We start from the raw sequence: 5,287 nt of genomic DNA, 5'->3' as shown, positions 1-5,287 counted from the left end.
CACCCCTACCCCTGACACCCCCACCCCTGACACCCCCAACACCCTGAGACTACAGTACTTAGAAGTTACACGCAACGGCCATAACTGCTGAATATCTGTTTGTAACAAACAAACCATAGCATATTTATACTGTATCACATCAAGTGATTATAGAAATCCATTTATATATTGTTCGTATAAAATTTTTTTTTGGTAAAAAATATTTTTTAAAAAAGTATAAAAAAATATGTGCAGTTGAAAGCCCTGCCAGGACAGCCAGTCTGTAAACATTCAGTGAGTATGTGCTTTGGAAGGGCACCCATGCCTCATGCCCACAGCAACTCCAGCAGGGAAAGTGAGGGTGCACCCCGGCTGCCACTCCAGGCAGGACTGAGCTGGACCACAGTGGGTGGGTACAGCAGGGCCTGGCACTGTGCCCTTCTCCAGCCTTGCATCAGGATCAGGGTCAGGGTCAGGGTCAGGGCTGGGGGCAGGCAGATTGCAGTATCACTCTGAGTGCCATACTCAGCCTAATTTTGGTTGCAACTCATGGCTTTTCCTGGCTGCTCAGAGGTCCTTTGGGTAGGTGCCCTGGCGGAGAGGCCGGAGAAGTGCTCACAGCTGCCTGGTTGGGTGTCTCTCCAGCCAGAGCCTCTGTTCTGCCTCCTGAAAGCCTGGCCCCAGGCAGAACAGGCCCCCTCAGGACTACTTTGGTCTCAGCACTTGGTCCTGGGTTTCATCAGCCTGGGTTTCTTCCCCTGGTGTGGTTGATCTGAGTTTCACAAAAAAGCCTGGCCGATGCTGGCTGTGCTGAGCCTCATTGAAGAGTTTTTCATGCAGCAAAGGAAGAGCCCTCTGGTACCCTCCTCCTCCTCCTCTTCCTCCTCCCGGCACATGGTCACGTCTTCTCCAGCTGCTCCAGCAGTGGGCTGCCTTCTGAGTCGGGGGTCTTAACACTGTTGGTCCTGACGATGCAGGTGGGGATGATGCCAGTTGAGCATCAGGATGAGCTGTTGCCGCTCCTGCTTCAGCTCCTCCATCTGGGTTTTCAGCTCCGTATTCATGAGCTCCAGCCACTCAGATTCCTGCTCCAGAAACTCCTTCTGCTCCTTCTTCTTGTTCCGGCATCAGGGCTGCCTCCACTTTGTTCTTTTCCCAGCGCCTTTTCCTCCGCTCTTCTTCCTCATCTAGCTCACTTTTCACAGGTGGAGGCCTCTTGCCCAGTTTCACCTCCAGGAAGTGCAAAGGGGCGATCATGGGCCCAATGTGGTGGATGTCAGTGTATTTCAGCTCCTCTGCAGTCAGGGCCGAGCTGGGGAGTCCAGTCAGGGGGCCGAGCCCTGGCAGAGAGCCCGTAGTCATGGAAGGGTCTGGGATCTGCCCAGGCATCATAGCGGGAGGAGTGGCAGTCCAGCCCTTCAGAAGCCACGGGCAGAGGCTGTGACCCAAGGCCTGGGCCAGGCTGCAGGGGCCATGCCCTCTCAGGAGCCCCTGTGGCGCCAGCCCCACCCTGCAGCATCCACCACTGCCAGCGTCTCTGGTGGCGCTGTGGCTGGAAGCCTAGGTCTCCCTCTTTGAGGTGATAGATCGATTACAGGGCTCTGCCTGCCTGCCTGATCGCCCCTGACCCCTTGCTGGGGGCCAGGGTCAGCCCTGGCTAGGGGCCTTTAGGTCGCTGGGCTTTTATTATATAGGTGGTATCGTCACTCAGTAAGGCAGTGGTTTCCAAACTTTGGTGTCAGAATCACCTGGATAGCTAATGAAGAACACAAAAGCCCAGCCTTGCTGAAACAGGATGAGGCCAGTGTTTATTTTTATTAAGCTCTTCAGGTGACACCACTATCCACCGAAGTTGAAGAACCACTGTAATGGAAGTTAATCAGTGAATCACTCATGCAAGTATCATTAGTTCTGGAAAGCAATTCAGGGCTGTAAGTAAAATAAGTAGAAATAAACATATAACTGTATATAGACGTGTATATAGGTATGTATGTATACAAAATATCACAATGCAACTTTTATTAAATTGTGCTCCATGGGACACAGTTCTGGAAGCAGTTAATATATGGTCTGTGGCTAGAATATGTGGCTGATTTATTTAAGAAATGCTGCAGGCCAGACTCCATGAATATGCATAGTCTTTAATATCATATACAAAAGCTCTATTGTCCTGAAATAAGAACACAATTTTTAAATTTAGCTAATTTTTTATTAAATAATTAGTTAACTTTTATTAACCCAGGTACACTTATAAATGTATTATTAATCCAAAGTAATTTGAATTTACTTTTCTGCCTATCTGTTAACATCCCTACTATACCAAGTTTGAGATGCATCAGTATAACATAGTCATTTAAAGGCATATGAAACACTATTTAAGAAAATCTTTTTCTTGAAAGAGATGTGGTCATTTTTGCTATACACAAAAATGCAAAAATGTAATTAAGTACTGAAATATTAGCAAATAAGAAGGTTATAATAAAGGGACATATTAAAATAATAAAAAGAAATATTTTAATAGGATGTGTATTTGTGATGCAGTGACAGGGTGCATAAGATACAACAGGATAATGAGATATGTACCTTCCAAGATTTTAATGAGATTCATGAAGAGTTCTATGTAATAAGACATATATGTTAAAAAGCTGTAATGAGGTGAATATGTGAGATAGTTTAATGAGCTGTCTCAGAAAGTGTCCTATAAGATGGGCATCCTTCAGGGCTGAAATGAGATGGGTGAAAGGAAAAGTGTAATGAGATGGCCACATAAAGGAGAGGAAGTATAATTAGATGCATAAAAGAAAGGAGAGTATATAAATTTTCAAAATATGTAAGATATAATGGGAACTAGGTTTTAATGTAATAAGATGCAGAAATGAAATGACAATGAGATACAAAAATGGAATCATGCAATGAGATATGTAAGGACTGTGTAATGAGATGTGCATGTTTAAGGGGTGTAATGAGATGCAAGATAGGAAAGGTGTAATGAGATGAGCACATTAAATAATCTAATGAGGGGCATAAAGGAAATGATGTCATGTCACATGAAAATTGAAGAAAGTAATGAGATATACATTTTTAAGGATTATAATAAAATCGATAAAAGAAACTTAGGAGAATGAAGAAATAAAGAAATCAAATCTTACTATTGCAATATGGGGAAAAAACACACCCCAAAAGTAAGGAGAGGAGGTGTTTCACAAACACCATTTATGAGACCATTCTCTTCCATATATTTATTTTAATCTGACAAACATGTTTGCTGTCCAACCACATATTAAACACTGTCTGTTGGAATATAAAAACATACATACTAGTGATTCCTTTCCTCAATAGCCCATAAAGGCATACAGGTATTTATAATAAAAAAAGTGTAATATGCTAATTAGACCAGACAGCCAAATGACCTTCCAGACATCCTTTTGGATGACCTTCTGGATGAAGCTGGGCTGCAAGGGCTGAGGCAAGCCACTGCGACTGTGAGGGCCAAGCTCCTTGCATGAATTTCATGCATTGGGCCTCTAACTATAAAGCAATATATTATAAGTATTAATAAAATATTACAAAAATTCAGATAAGGAAGATTATTTTGGCTCAAGATTATTTTATACATAACCTCAAACAAATGTTCCCTATGATCTCTCCAAATCTTATAATTCTAATTATTTATTTCTCCACCTCTTTGATCCTTGGGTGTTCTCCCTGTATTACCTATTTTTACATAAGTAGATCTTAACCTTTTTTGAAAAGTTTGGTTCAACTATTCCATCCTCAAAGTAGCCTATTCTAATTTATCTCCAGTTTAAAAATAATGAACTTTAATAATAGTTTATACTTTTCTTATGAACTGTATCATAATATACCATATTCTGGTGAGTAATGGATATTTTCTTCCTGTCTGTGTGCTCCACATGGTCAAGGCTAGATCGGATTCAACTTTATTTTATCTATTAATATTAAAACTTCCACAAGGTAGATGCTTATTAAGTAATTGTTGAGTGAATGAATAATTAGGTAAGATATCCTATATAATAAAAGGGTAATATGCAAATTGACCCTAATGGCAGCACGACCAGGATCAACTGTTTGTTATGACACACACTGACCACCAGGGGGCAGATACTCAACGCAGGAGCTGCCCCCTAGTGGTCAGTGCGCTTCCACAGGGGGTGCAATGCTCAGCCAGAAGCCAGCTCATGGCTGGCCAGTGCAGCGACAGAGGCAGGAGCCTCTCCTGCCTCCACGGCAGTACTAGGGATGTCCAACTAATGGCTTAGGCCCACTCCTCGCAGGCCTAAGCCATTAGTCGGACATCCCACGAGGGCTCCTAGGCTTCCAGAGGGATGTCTGACTGCCAGCTTAGGCCTGATCCCTCGGGGAGTGGGCCTAAGCCATCAGTTAGAAAACCCCCAAGGGGTCCCAGACTGTGAGAGGGTGCAGGCTGGGCTGAGGGACCCCAAAGTGCACGAATTTTCATGCACTGGGCCTCTAATATATATATATATATATTCATGAAAATGTAAATAATATAAAAAATTAACCTTTTTTTTAAGACTGATACAGTTACATTAGGTACAAGTTACAATCAACCCACTTGAAGAGAAGGCTCCCTCATACAATCAGAATTCTTTAATATAAAAGAAATACTTTCATTCATGAGTTTGCTGATATTCGATTTCAACACAAAGACACTGACCTCTGTAAGAGCAGGCCCAGTCTTATTTTTCTCCAGACATCTGTTTGCTTCATTTATAAGTACTTCAGTATTTTCAGGACCTCAAGTGCTATTTTAATCAGTCCTGGAAGGAAATAACACAGTGATTCGTTACTGAGCTCATCAACCTGAGAAACTATTGTTTCATATGTCTTTCTTGAGTATTCTTCATTACAAGATGGCCTTCACATGATAACAAGCCCAGATGGAACTACATTGATCTAACTTTTTATTTTATTTTAATGTATCCTATATTGAATTCACCTGGGAAGTAGACTGTGGCAATAAAATCTTCCATTATTTACAAACTGGATGCAGCTGTGAGCTACATGTTGCAGTAATCCTAATCATTTATATAAGATCCCCCACACACAGGTCATGAATATGATGAAATAACATTCATAAATGATCAAAGCCCCAGAGATGGCCACAGATCACAACATATGAATCATGTACTTCCTGTCAGATGGACAAGAAAACCCGTCTTTACTACAACAGTACATTGACCTTCTGTTTTCTCTTACTGATTCTCTCAGCAAAAATATGCCTGCTAGCTTGGTATTTGTGATTTCAGCAATTCCTCTAAATATC

General features: G+C 42.0%; 1 pseudogene; it reads right to left on the bottom strand.

The window, feature by feature from the left end:
• Positions 1-877: 877 nt before the first annotated feature.
• On the bottom strand, positions 878-1,398 carry LOC102248350 (annotated as a pseudogene).
• Positions 1,399-5,287: the final 3,889 nt, after the last annotated feature.

The sequence above is a fragment of the Myotis brandtii genome, unplaced genomic scaffold (assembly GCF_000412655.1).
Source record: "Myotis brandtii unplaced genomic scaffold, ASM41265v1 scaffold405, whole genome shotgun sequence".
Taxonomy (NCBI): domain Eukaryota; kingdom Metazoa; phylum Chordata; class Mammalia; order Chiroptera; family Vespertilionidae; genus Myotis; species Myotis brandtii.
This window is presented reverse-complemented; position numbering and strand designations above follow the sequence as displayed.